Raw genomic sequence first — 15,208 nt, forward strand, 5'->3', positions numbered from 1 at the left:
GAAATTATATTTTTATACCAGTCTTGCAATGATAAAAAAAAAAAAAGTAATAAATTCATGAGAATGCACTTAGCGCTCTCTATTTGGATCTCTTGGCACAAGTAGCCTTGCCTTGTTTTGAATTCCTATAAGCCATTTCAATGAGTTTATTATCCATGCAAGTGAGGGCTATGCATTATGTTCAAGCAATGAGTGACCAACACTGACAATGGATACTTTTCCATCTCTCCTGACTCCAGGGGTCCACACTGAAGTTGTCATTGCTCACATGAATGGGCAGCTGCCAGACCATGGCCAGGGCCTCAGACATGGAACTGCCACTTTCATTTTAATGTCAGAAAAATAGAAATGGACTGGGAGGTATTTATGCAAATCAGAATGGGTCTGAGAAATTATCGGGCTACCATGTTAATGCATGTGCTGTTCTTAGAAATGAATCTCACAGTTTGCTTCTCCTGTCAGAAGGGGTTCTGCGTAGTCATTTATGCCTACGGATGATTGGATCTGACCAGAGAACACTTGTACTTCATGCGCCGTAATGAATCCAAATCCTGTCTAGTTGGGGTTGGGGAGGTCCCGCGAGCGACAGTGGAGATTGCTTCTGACTAGGGAAAGGGCAATGACAGGCAATGACAATTCTGAGTGGCAGAATATCCCGCCTTGGCCATCTCAATGAATTCTGCTCAGGAGTGCTGTGCACTCCGGGCACACCCAAAGCTGTACTTCTTCAGGAGAAGAAAGGAAACTTAGCTTAAGTTCCAACCACGTCCCAACAAGTATTCAACAAATAAACTGTGCACCCCAATGTGCGTCTTTCATAGGCACTGAAGATACAATGGTGTCTATCATTGGTTGCATGGTGAACCCCCAAAACATATGTCCACGTCCTAACCCTCAGGCCCTGTGACTCTGACCTCACTTGGACAAGGGGCCTTTTCACTTGGAATTGAATTAAGGATCTCGAGATGAGAGGGTCCTGGATTGTGTATGTGTGTCGTGTGTCCCAATAAGAGACACACAAAGAAGCAACACTAAGAGAAGGAGGAGAAGCCCATATGAAGACAGAGGCAGAGATCAGAACAATGTGGCCCCGAGCCAAAACAAATCTGGAGCCACTAGATGCTGGAACAGGCAAGGAATGGAATCTCTCCTCGAGCCTTTGGGGGAAGTGTGACTCTGCCAGTATTCCGTGATTCTGAAGCCTCCAGAATGTGAAAGAATATATTTCTGTGGTTTAGCCACAAAGTTTGTGGTGGTTTGGTATGGCAGCTCTAGGAAAAGAATCCAGTGACCTAAACAGATGAAAACACCTGCCTTTGTGATGTTTTCATTACAGTTGGGGGCAAACACCCACAAAATAAGTAAATGTATTGGAAGTCTGATTTGATGGGTGCGATGAAGACTGAAAGACACCCGGGAACTGGGATTAGAGGAAGGGGTGTTGTCGTAAATTAAGTGATCACCTGATAAGACCTTACTGAGAAGGGGGCATTCAAATAGGATTTGAGGAAGAAAGGGAACATATCATGTAGGGCTCTGGAGGAAAAGCCCTGTAGACAGAGAGATATGAGATGTCCACAGCCATGGGACTGGGGTGCCTGACATTTTGAAGGCACTATAAAGCAAGGGTGAGAAGACCAGAACATGTAGAATTTCTACTTGGGTTTATCCATTTACTCAGCATATCTTAGTTGAGCATATACTGTGTGTATAGCTTCATGACATTCTTACAACAGCCTAGAGAGCTGGGTATAAAACCCCCATCCAGTAGATAAAAACAATGATGCTCTGCTCAAGAGTACTCAGCTCATATATGGTGGCACTGGAACAGGAGTCCACATTCAAAGCCTTTCCTCAATCCAGGAATGTCTAATATAAATATTTGTTATCTTATTTAAAATGCATCTGCAAGTGTTTAATCCCACAGGACAATCTTGATAAACCCAGCTTGCCTCCAGGGTCCCCACAAATGTGCCTGGACCTGAGAAGTGCCCTTGGGAGTTGGGAGGGGCTGTTAGTTAAGCACAGGTCAAGGGCTTTGGATCATGACCTCCAGAATGTCCTCAGAATCCTGCAGTGACTTGTGACTCCAGGTAGCACCAGACTGAGAATTTATCTCTTTAAACTCTTAAGTGTGCTTTTTTTTTTCATTATTTATTGATTTGTTTATTTTTTAAATTTTTTATTGTGTTATGTAAGTCACCATAAAATACATCATTAGTTTTTGATGCAGTCTTCCAAGATTCATTGTTCACGCACTACACCCGGTGCTCCAGGCAACCCATGCCCTCCTTAATACCCACCACCAGGCTCACCCATCCTCCCACCCCCTCCCCTCTAAAACTCTGCTTGTTTCTCAGGGTCCAGAGTCTTTGCTTCGAGTGTATGTTTTTAAAAACATCCCCAAAAGCTATATTCACAAACAGGGACAAAATGAGCAATGCTATGTAGGGAAAATAGTACATGTAAAAGTCAGGATAGTCGGGCACCTGAGTGGTTCAGTTGTTAAGCATCTGCCTTCGACTGAGGTCATGATCCTGGGGTCCTGGGATCGAGCCCCACATTGGGCTCTCTGCTGGGCGGGAAGCCTGCTTCTTCCTCTCACACTCCCCCTGCTTGTGTTCCTTCTCTCACTGTGTCTCTCTCTGTCAAATAAATAAATAAATAGATAATCTTTAAAAAAAAAATCAGGATAGTCGCACCTTGTCATTGATGGCAGACACTGAACATGGAAAAGAGAACACAGAGGAAGTACCTTCTTTATTATGCAAGCGAGTGTAACCCAGTTGCAAGCCTCTCAGACTTTATCACATTGGCCTCTCGTATTGATCACCGCATGTCATGTCCTGGGATATTACAAGAAGAAACCAGAGAAAGACACTGTGGAGAAACCAAAACCAAGCTCTACCTCCTGCTCCGACATCACATTAGAGCACAGAGGGGATTACTAGGCCCCCTGGGCAATCTCTACTATTCCATTCAAAGGAGCCTCTGAATGTTTGATGGAGGTAGTTAAAGATCTGTGAACAGTGCTTAACTGGAATACTCCATCTCCTAAATTATTCTGTATAAACAGGAACTTACATATTGATGATATCTCTCTACTACTTCTTTTATATTCTCATTTGATTTGTTCTGGGGGAAATTCCGAGTAGATTTGCTTCATGTAACTACTATACTTCTCTATCTTACTAATAAGGGAAGGGGTAGGAGACTCAAGACAACTGAATGAGCCCCATTCAAGTAGACAATAAATGTTGTCTGGAAACACAGTCTATGTGAATGAGGGGGAAATGCTGGCTTGCTGAGGAAATGTGCATGGGTTAAGGAATGTTACCATAGACTACTGAGTCCAGCAAGACAGCATGCTCACAGATGAGCTTGCTCCCATTCCTGTCTGGTGGATGCTGGTGTCCTCCTGCAGCCACTCTTGTAGATGGCAGGGCCATAAATGGGGAAGGAGAAAGAGAGGCAGAGGGGAGGCTAGGAAAGGCTCTTTAGGCTCAAAAGGATGTGCATTGCGAAGAACTCTGAAATAATAACACATATTGTCAGCTCAGACCTGGGCATCCAGATTAGTTAGGGGATTGGCTAGGAGCTGCAGTAAAGATGTTTCAGAAGCAGAGGCTTAGACAAAATAGAAATGTACTTCTTCCTCATAAACCAGTCAAGACAGGCAGGTGACTCAATAATGTAATTCAGGACCCATGTTTGGAAAAGATCAGGGCTACAGATGGCCTTCTCTCATGCTACCTTCAGCAGGATACAGTAGCTCTGCAACCCCAAGTAGGACAGATAGGTCACTATGCACACCTGTTCTGACTTCCTCTAGGGTGTTACACCATATCCTACACCATGTCCTACACCATAGCCAGCCTCCTAGAATGGGACAAGGAAGAAAAGGAGAGGAAGCTTTTTGTTTGGTTGGTTGGTTTTTTGGAAGACATTTACTGCAAGTCTTCCTCTAACTTCTCTCCATTCTCCCATTGACTAGAGCTGAGTCATGTAACCACACTTGGCTCCAAGAGAGGCAGGGGGATGGTTTCTAGCCAATTATCTATGTGCCCAGGGAAAACCCAGAGGGTGGAGGAAAGATTCCATTACTTCAGGAAGACCCACTTTCCTGTTGGATTTTGGATGAATATCGTGCTGTCTCCACTTAAAGATTAAATCAGGAGAGCCAAAAACCATGGCCCCCTTTCATTCTTTTGGCTTCTTTGAAGTCTCATTTCTTTCTAGTTCTTATCTTCTACTGTACACACACATCCTAAAGTGCCATTGTGAAGTCCCTTAGCCACAGGCAGGAGACCCTTCAGAGCTCACTGTCCCTCCCACACTGGGCTAGGCCATTCCCACCAATAGCCTTAGGCCTTCAGATGTCCGGTTTCCAGGGAAAGCACTGAACACTGTCTTCCAAAGGGATAAGTACTAAGGAGAATCTCCAGTTGTGGGTGTGTCCACCTTCTTTTCCTTCTGGATGCTTAGGACTTGTCTCATAGTGCAAAGGGTTCCAGAAGCAATGTACGTTCATCACAGCTCACTCTTACATCCCCACCAAGAGCACCCTCATTGGTCCCCTGTCTCAGATGAGAGGGCTAGGCTTCTTTGTACTTTGCTTTTCTTGTTTTGTTTTGTTTTTCATTCTTAAAATATGTTTGCATTAGGTTAAATCTCTTTAAAATAATTCCTACAAGGGCATTTAAGAGGCCTGGCAAAAATTATAGAATGTTTTAAGGTCACTCTCATTAATAGTGATTCTAAATGAATTGTAGATATTGAAAGATTTGGATGGAAGTACAACCTCTCTTCTATTATTCAGAATATCCTGGTCCTAGCATTGGTGTTTTGTTTTTTGTTTATTTCTAAGGAGTCAGAAGTCCTTAATTTTTAATTTATGGTATAATTTAAAATCATTTTGAAATGTGGTCTGTCCAGGGCCAGCACTGCCTTGATATCAGTAGCTTAAGATGGCTGGTGTTTTAGGTGCACAGTGCTGACCTGGGATATCCTTTAATTCAAAATCTTATGGTAATTTTCATCTTCAGTTACTCAAGGAGAGTACTTTCAAATCACAATCACATCTTTAGCACGCATGCATGTATGCGCGTGCACGCGCGTGCACGCACACACACACACACACACACACACAGAATCCTCACACAATACTTAATTACCATGAAGGAGTTTATTGCCAAGTTGGGTGTATGTTTCTAGACCCAAGTGATAATATAACCTTTCATTAACATGGAGAGAGAAATAACATGATCTGAGACCTTCTCCCAAGTGCATTATGAAACAAAATTTAGACCCCGTCTCATAAATGGTTTTGACTGACACAACTTACTTTCCTCATGGCAATTCCTTTGTGGAAAATGCTGAAACCTGCCTCTCTGGGTCCCATCAAAGGCTAAGCCTGACAGAGATGGGGTGGACTGGGGAAGGCTGGCCCAGTGTTTGACTGCTCAGTGCCCCTTTAATAACACCATTCTCTGTGGTGTCATTTGCTCAGTCACTGTTGACAACCCAGATATGAATGAGGATTATTCATTTTTGTAATCACTGGTTTGCTGCTGAGCCTATGTAAACAAGAAAATAAGTGAAGTGAACCATAACTCAAACAGAGTTTGAGGGGAGTTGGGATGGAATCTTTTCAAAATGGTGGCATTTTTTTCTTCAGTAGCTGGTTTCATCACAATGTGTTATTTGGCTGAAATAGAGTAGAATAACTCTGGTCCCTGAAATTCACTTGAATTGACTTGCCATTAAAATACTGCACCTATTGCATGTTCTCTGGAAAACACAGGTTCATGTGACTCAAATTCCAGTGATATCTATAACCATGGTTCCTGACCTCTTATTCTCTGCTGGACACCATGGAAAGAGATCTGCCACCCTCTCACTTAGTCTTCCCTCTAGTCCCATGAGATGTGTGCATCAATATGTAATCTATTTCATGGGAGAGGAAACCACAGTTCAGAATGCAGATTAGCTTTTCCGGGATTTTATAATCTGTGAAGTTCTGAGCTCTGGTTCCCAAGTTCTCACTCTAAATTCCATTATTTCCTTGAGAACCTTTCCCTCAGGGCTTAAAAAAAAAAAAAAAAAAAAAAAACTTATGAGGAGATGCCTTTGAATTATTATGCATTCAACATTTTCTTCCTTTCTTTTCTTTTCTGTATTTATACCTGGTCAAACAACAACTACAAAACGTGGTAGTCGTCCTTCAATTAACCAGTTGAGTTATCTACTGACCTTGCTAATTTCCTTCATCATTAATTGGTTGGTAGATGACAGTAAGTGAGTAGAGGAATAGAAATGAAGAAAACTAATTCATTGATTGATTCATTGGTCAGTTCACAACATGTATTGATTTATCATGTGCCAGACACTTTTCCAGGCTCCTGGGCTACTCTGCACTTGCATTCTTGAAAAAGAAAAAAACAATAAGTAATGACATTATAGTGGGATACCTTTTGATGATGACATGTGCCAAAGTCAAAACAATTGGAGAAATATCAGGGTGGAGAAATGCTGAAATGTTAGGTGGGAAGAGCATCTAACAAAGATGACACTTGAGTAGATACCGGGAGAAAGTTAGGGAATGAGGGAGACGGCTTTGGGTATATTAGGAGAAGACCCTTGTGGCAAAGGGTACAGCAAATGCAAATGTCTTGAGTCAGGAGCATGCCTGGGAGTTTAAGAAAGAGCCAGGAGGTCAGTGAAGCTAGAACAGACAAGAATAAAGCAAGAGTAAGACACGATGTCTAATATGAACTAGCTCCATAAGGTGTTGTAGGTTAGTGTAAGAACTTGGCTTTGACTCAAGATGAGATGGTTTTGAGTAGAGGGGTTACAAACACATAAAACTGGATGTTTCTTTGCTGTATTGAGACCATTTGGGGTGAATATGGATGGTGGAGGAAACTGGAGATACCAGTGCACAATGTATTGGAGTAGCCCAGGCAGAAGACCATGGTGGTCCAGACTAGGATGAGGTCTTCCTCACTCCTTCCTTTCAGTTTCATAGATTGATGCTTAAAGCCTACCTCATTCAAGAGGATGAGTGACTAAATGACATTTAACTGGCCCTTTTGATGTTAGCATCCATCATATTGCATATCTGAGAGAGACATATCTCCTTTGGGAAACAGTGTTCCAGAAAAACAACCCTCTCAATTAAGCGGGGTGGATCAATAAGAGTTCCATTTCATTTGCTTAGGTTATGATGTTTATGAAAAGAGAACGGTGGTTGAGTCCATTATTTAGATGGAATTACACATTCAACTATTTTAGGTGTCTTCCTATACTACAGATGCTTCACGTTCTCTCTCTCTCTCTCTCTCTTTTTCTCTCTCTCTCTTTTTCCTTCAAGCCATTTCTAGGCAATAGGCATCACTATTCCCATTTTACAGACCAGGAAGTTGACTATTGGAGATTGTGTGCAAAACCTCATACAGCTGGGAGGGTTTATGTCTATACTCTGGCTCCATTGCTCTCTGTATTTAATAGATAAACTTTTTAACAAGTAGTATCAAACAGTGCTTATTTAATACTGGATAATGTTGTTTTTAATCAAATTATTGATTCATGTAGCTGTCCAATTGTTTAGAAGATTCTTTATGCTGGGAGCTGTCACTTTTGAACGTGAACCAGAATCTGCTGGTTCAAACACTGATTGTGGGGCTCCACCCCCAGAGTCCCTCATTTAGTTGGTCTCAGGTAGATCCCAGGAGTCTGCATTTCCAACAAGCTCCTAGCTGATGCCCATGCTGCTGGCCCTGGGGCTACAGAATCCCTGAGAATCCCCCATCTATGCCAATCCTATTATTTTCCCAACAAATACACTGAAGATCAGAGAGATTAATGCTATTTCAACATCAATAAAAACCCTTCCCACTTGAATGAACTGTGAGAGAAAACCTGAACTACAGAGATACATAACTAACTCTCATCAATGAAAATCTGGGGTTTATTGGCTTCTCTGCTTGTTTTTATTCAAAAGTATAAACCATAGAGCCATTTTTCTTCTCACATTTTCTCCTAATTTATTATCTTCTCTTGAAAATTTAATCCAGAGGAGCCCTGCCCCATCTCACATACATTTCATTTCCCTGGCCTCTTTTCTTTCCTCCATCCTACTTTGGAAATTTGTGTTGTGCTTTGTAGTTGCTTAGGATATTTTCAAAAACATCATCTCATGGACAGATCTGCTACAAACAGGGCTGCTGAAGGCTCTCGTGATAGCTACCCAGACTCCTACTGAATCAGAGTTACTTTTTCTTTTTATGGAATTAGAGATTATTTCTGAAGCTGAGACTAGAAACATCCTTTGGCAGAATCCGTCAGCATCCATTTTTGATGTCTGGCACCAGTAGTAAACTTACTTGCAGTCAGTTGTGGGAAACAGATGTTTGGTTCTCCATGTCCTTTGAAGCAAAGCTCAAATGCCATTTCTTCTGTGAAGCCTTCCCTGGCTCAGGCTCAAACCAGACTGCTCATTCTTCTTTTCTTCCCAGAGAACTCAGTCCACACTTCTACTGTGTTCCCCATTATGCAACACGCCACCTTACTGCAAATGGCTGACTCGCTGACCAGACTGACTATCAGTAAGAACAGGGGCTGAACTTTCATCTGTCTTATACATATGGAACTCAGCACGAATCTTGACACTCAGTTTGCTGAGCAGGTGAGAGATAGCAGAGCAAAACAATGAGGGGCATGAGCTTGGAAGTCAGGCAGACTTACCTGAAGACCTAATTCTTCCATACTCGTGACGCAGGTATAGCTTCACAGGATAAAGCTTCTCTATAAGCTCAGTTTCTTCATCTGTGAAATGGGGAAATAATACCAGTATCTCCTAGAGTTCTGAAAAATTAATAAGATACTGATAAGTTTTGGAATGTTTCAACACACTGCTTGCCTCATGGAAAGAGCCAAATAAATATTAAATGTAAATCAGATCTTTACAAGCACCCTCTAAGCCTAGAGGGTTAGTTCAACTGAACTTGAGCTCCCAACTTCATAGCCCATAAGTTGTTGTGATCCAAAGCCCTTTCCCTAATTTATATCAATTCCTAGGGCTTCATGTCCTCATGATCTGTCTTGCCCCTGGGTCTTGTGCCTTAAAGCTTTTTTTTTTTTTTTTACACATAGACAGTGAGACCCCCCCCCCCACCAGATTGCACACACACACATACACAAAACCCATTAACAAACACACCCACATACACTCACACACATATGAGCAAGGCAGCGTTTACTGAGGATTTAAGGCTCCAAGGATATGATACATCCATGATCTTCTGCCATCCCTCCGGCTTTCCCCTTTCTTCTCTCCCCTCCACCCCAGCTCTGCTCCTGATGCCTTCTTGCCTAAATTATTCTTCCAGTTCACCTTTCATTATGCAGAGCTCTTGGGAACCATTGTGGTTTATCCTCTGGAATTCCCACACCCAGACTCAACAAGAGGCTCTAGGAGTCCTGCACCGGGCTGCACCCACCTTCCTCAGAGAGGGCTGGGTTGGGCACAGCAACTGCTTTATCATTCTAGGCATTCGTACTATTTTCAAAGTTGTTAGTCTGAGAGTTGGAGAGCGATTTTTCTTTCTTTCTTTCTTGACACAGTGGTGTCACCAGGTTTCATTTTCAATATGCTTCCAAGTCCAGAACTCAGTCCTTCTTCCTCAGGACTCTGATGCTGAAGGAATTCAGATCCATGACCCCCAGGCTTAAAAGGCCCTAAGTAAGAACGCAGGAAACCTTCCAAAGCAAACTTAGAAACTTACCGAAGAAATTCGTGCTCTAACTTAAATGTGGCACTTTTCCGAGTTCAGTGGATTTTTAGGTACATACGACGCACAGGGACCACCCTTGTTCTGTTCCAACATAGCGTTTGACCTTACGGAGATGTCAAACCAGATGGAGGGTGGCTTTCTGTCTTTCTTCCTATTTGCTCTTTTACTCAAAGACGTGGTCCTTAGCTTCTTGCTAATGAGCTGGGTCTTAGTCAGAAAAAGAAGATAAAATAAAATAACTGTTTCCACACTGCCTTTGGGCTAGATCATTCCTTTTTTATTTTCCAGGAAGCTAAATTTTTAAATGGCTTCACTTACATAGTAAAGAGAATCAGACATCTTAGTCATTTGGGGGAAAAATAATGTCAGACTCTCTACAAGAAAAGAAACAAAAATTAATGACAAATCACCTTTAAAGATGACAGATTATTTTCAGTGTGGGAAACAGACCTTGAAGACATTGAAGACAGTTTTATGTGTAGACTTGATCAAAAGCATGATTCTCAGCTAATTTCTTGGCTGTTAATTAAATTGTTGCTTTAGAGACATAAAAAAATATAGATGTACACAACTCCTTTTTGCCCTTCTGGATATACTCATCTTTTCTATGAGTGCTTGTCCATATATTTAATGACTGTAGATAATGGATTTTAGAAGTGTATTTAAAAAGTTAAACCTCTTGAGGATCTATTTTGAATGGAAAATATCTCTCAGGAGATTTTATCTGGGAAAATTAAAGGCAATACTCAGTCACTGAGATAAAATTTAAGTAAGTGAATATGAGTCATTTTCCCTATTCTGCTGATTGTCTTTGTGGCTAATCGTGAAACAGAGTGCGAAATACATTGTGAATGAGTTTACCTGCCTGAGCACTCAGGTGGTTGAGCGTAGATATCTTGAAAAATGTGGGGTGGGGGTAGGATGTGACTTTGGCTGATAGCATAGACCAGCCAACTTTTTCTGCAAAGGTCCACATAATAAATATTTGAGACTCTGTGAGCTGGACAGTCCCTTCTGCAATGTTCAGTCCTGCAGTCTTAGAAGAAAACCAGCCACAGCCAACATGTAAACTAGGTGTGGGTCTGTCTTCCAGTACAACTTTGTTTGCAAAAGCAGGTTTGGGGCCAAGTTTGATCTGCAGGCTGCACACTCCTGACTGCTGGCTTATAGGGGTATTTGGTCTTAAGCGGACCCACAAGCTTTTTGTTTCTCAGCATTCACAAGCTCTTTATACATCCCTGGTGCACAAAGGTGGGATTAAAATCTCAGTAAGACCCCTGTAACTTACCACTCACTGTCCATCAGCCCAGAGCATGAAGAGAAAAGCAGAAAGGACATCACGAACTCCAGTTCACCTTTCGAAGTTGGGTAACAGTTTGGTCTGTGGTATAGAAACAGGTTGACGTTGTAAGACAAAGACTGGTCCAGTTGTAAAATATTTACTAAGTGCCCACCATTTGTCAGGCTCTGTGTGTGTGCTAGAGGCCCATGGCTGACTGCGCTGACCAAGGCCCTGCAAAAGTGAGGCTTCATTCTGGTAAGGGAGAGGGGCAGCATGAGAGGGAAGGTGGGAGGGAGTCTGGCCCTGGGGGGGCGGGAGGTGTTGAGCTGAGTTTCCCCTTTGACAGCGGGACTCTGGCAAGCAGTTGCATAGTGCTGGAGGAACAACAGCTCCTTCCACACAAGCAGGTCCTCACTCAACAAAACACAGATGCCTGGTGTCGGCCAAGCAGCAGAGGGAACGTGGCACAAGACACAGTTCCCTCCTTCCAGAAGCTCAGAGTCGGGGGAGGAAAAAAGCAAGGAGTAATTTGAATGACAGCTTGCCAATTTGAATTCCTGGATACTCTGACAGATGCTGAAATTCACAGAAAAGGAACAAAAAGGCCAATGCTCTGAGACCACGCCTACAAAACTCAGTTTTCACCATTAATACACGAATTAGCCACGTTCCTTTCTTCCAGCTCTCCAACTGGCAAAAAAAAAAAAAAAAAAAAAAATACAAAAACTCTTTTCTACTCTTCGTGTGAGGAAGGAGAACTCTAATACACTTTGGATTAGAGTCCAAATCAATAAAACCTTTCTGGTCGACAATTTGTCAGCATCTAACTAAATTTTAAACGGGCATTTCTTTTGAATCAGCAGTTTCCAAGAGGACTCTCAACTGCAGAAAAATACTTGCACATATTCATAAAAAGTCGGGCATAAAGTGTTGACTACTACACAGTTAGTAATTCTGAGACCAAAAATCTGAGCGTCCAGCAGTAAAGGACTACGTTGATGCTAACACATCTGGACTAAGTGGGACCATGAGGTCATGGAGAAGAATTAAGTAGATCTATGTGATTTTACAAAAATGCAGGTGATAGACATAAGAGCAAGACTATTTATTGGATGTGTGTAGATACAGTTCTAAATCTGATAAACTATGTATCCGGTTGAGTGGTCGTTAATAGGACAAGTGAGGGGTGGATGGAACAGTAAGTAGGTGCGTTTTCCATTTCACTCCAGTGACATTTTTAAGTTTTTAATTAATCAATTAATCAATTAACTAATTGATTAATACAAGATGAGTTTTAAGATGGTTACGCAGTGAAAAAATATCCCCTGTGCATACTCACCCTTAATTCTCATGGGGACTGCAATTTAGTTATCAACACTATGCCCTTGGAGTTCCTTGGTTACTCTGAACACTGTGTTTCTCCACAGGGGAAAGGGAGTCACTTCTTCCTGCCTGCTATTTTCCTAGGCTATGTAAAGTCCTATTCCTAGTGATCATATCTGAAAATCAACATAATCCAAAGGTCCTCACTTTGCAATGTTTGCAGTAAGATTTCAGCGTCTTAGCATTTAAGTGTTTTCAGATTACATCCATTTAAACATCTGTGATTCATTATCGTAAATATCACAGTTGTGTGGGACCATATGCTTCAGCTTCAGTATATGTATGTGTGTGTATATATATATATATATACCACTAGCAATAAATTTCAGGAACTTTAGACTTGTCGCGGGTATGTGCAAAAAGAACATTTCCAGACACGTGGGGCCTTCTCTAATCACAGTAATATACTTGAGATCCCATAAAAGAATCCTTCAATCGTAAAAGTTGCCAGTTTTGATGGAAAACTCTGATTTACATTTGGCTCATGTTCATCCCTTGATAATTCAGGTAGGGTGGAAAGCAGCACAAAAGCCTTCGGATGCGGTGGCTTTTACTTCTTAAGGAAACGAGCATGGGCTATTGTTGAGTGAAGAAATCACGAGAAGATGGGACACCTTTAACAAGGGATGAGACACTCCTGGCAGGCATCCCCCTCCATTCCCACGAGGCTGCAGCTAGATGTGATGCCATATGGCGTAAAGGATGCAAAACAAATCTCTTGGCAACTGAAGGATGAGTAGACATGACCTACAGGGATGATCATTTTCTTGCTTACATCAGAAAACCATATACGCATACAAGAATTAATTGTGCTTCATGTATTGTAAGCCAGATCATTTTATTTTAATTTCCTGATAAGGTTTTGTCAACTAGACAGAACCAATTTGTTATCACAGCTGGCGAGCATCTCACCCACTATAATTACGGAAGAGCTACAGGAATTAATTGGTTGCAACCAGAGTCCACTAATATTTTTGATTGCCAGCTCTTGCCAGGACTAGCACTGAGCAGAGCCAGAGAGGTGAAGATAAAGCTGTCAGAGGCTTTGTCCCGGAAGAACTGTCAGGTTACCAAAGGATAGGTCAGGAGGAAATTGTGAAGGTGTAAAGCTGGTGTCCCACACTCCACTGCATTTTGATTGGCATTTTGATTGGCATAGCTGATTACCAGGCCCCCAATCTTGTCAATACTTTGAACATACCCTTTAGGAATGACACTCATGGTTGCCTTGGACAATGTACTTGAGTCCCCAAGTACTACTCTCGTCTTCTGGAAATGTTTCTAGCCCCTGTCTGGAATTCAGGTGGCATAAGGCCATCTCTGCATAGAAGCATTCTTGGTGGGATGCCTGGGTGGCTCAGTTGGTTAAGCAGCTGCCTTCGGCTCAGGTCATGATCCCAGCGTCCTGGGATCAAGTCCCACATCGGGCTCCTTGCTTGGCAGGGAGCCTGCTTCTCCCTCTGCCTCTGTCTGCCATTCTGTCTGCCTGTGCTCGCTCTCTCTCTCCATCTTTCTCTCTGACAAATAAATAAAATCTTAAAAAAAAAAAAAAAAAGAAGAAGCATTCTTGGTGTCCATAGGGAATAAAGGACAGGATGTTCAAAATGCCTCGGGATGTTTCATACAGGAGATACTCATCCACGTGCTGTCCACAGATTTCTTATGAGTTTTATGAAAATCAAGCCATTCTGAAGATTATGGATCAAACTACTGCGCTGTTTTTTTCTTCCCCCATGATGTTTTGTTTGATGTGATCTGGGAGTTTGTGACAACTTTGTAGTAGAATAGCAGGGTGTTGGTCTTCAGAATGTTGAGATCTCAAGAGTTCTTTGATAAAAGTTTCAGATAGATCACTGATGGCAGATTCCATACTTACCTTCTCTCCCAGCCTTTAAGAAAATCCTACATGTAGAAGCTCTTAAATACTTGTAGATGTTCTGGGCTGCATAATGATCTGGCTGGGCCTCATTCATGCACTTTACTTAACGTTTCTTTGGAGATTAAGTGTTCCCTCAACTTTGACGTACAGAGTCTTCTGGATTCTGCTCTATGGGTTTTCCCCTGATGGATCTAATCACTTACTTCAAGATCCCGCTCATTTCCATCTTTGACAGCTCTGTCAGCTCTAGACAGACTGTTTAACTTCTGCTAAGCTGTATGCTCCTTGGCTATAGAATAACTTCTAAAATTTACTTTTGGTTCCACCATCCTGGAATAATTGAGCCCCATGTCTTCCCCTAGGACCTGGGATAGGACTCTGCTATAGATGTAAAGAGCAAAGTTCCAGTTTTGCTACTTACAAGTGTGTGTCCTTAAGAAACGTGTTTCATCTCTCTGAGCTTCAGTTCCCTCGTCTATATAAGATTATCTTTCTAGGATTGTTGGAGAGGTGAAAGAAATGTTTACCAATGATTAGCCTACAGTCCGGCAAGTAAACAATGTTCCATAAGAAACTATTATGGGAGAGAGATGTCAAACCTGAAAAACAAGAACCGTTATGGTTTCACGGAGTGCCTGGAAGATCTAGGGAAATGCTTTGGGTAATTCCCAGTGCATGTTCAAATGAACTAACACTCACTTACCTTGAATACCACTGCCATTCATGCTCACCGAGCTAGTTCAGAACTGGACTGAAGGATACTGTGCTGGAATCTTCAGCTACTTTGTCAACCAAAGTTTGATATTATTATTGATATTTGATATTATTACAATTTGTCCATTTTTTGGGAATCAAGTAGGTTGGAAAACT

The 15,208-nt window shown here is 42.0% G+C and overlaps 1 protein-coding gene across 1 annotated transcript in view; it reads left to right on the forward strand.

Annotated features, from left to right (window-relative positions):
* CDH13 (cadherin 13) overlaps nucleotides 1-15,208 on the forward strand; it is a 987,824-nt gene that overhangs the window by 345,700 nt on the left and 626,916 nt on the right. The window lies entirely within an intron of this gene.

This window comes from Mustela nigripes, chromosome 17 (assembly GCF_022355385.1).
Source record: "Mustela nigripes isolate SB6536 chromosome 17, MUSNIG.SB6536, whole genome shotgun sequence".
Classification (NCBI taxonomy): domain Eukaryota; kingdom Metazoa; phylum Chordata; class Mammalia; order Carnivora; family Mustelidae; genus Mustela; species Mustela nigripes.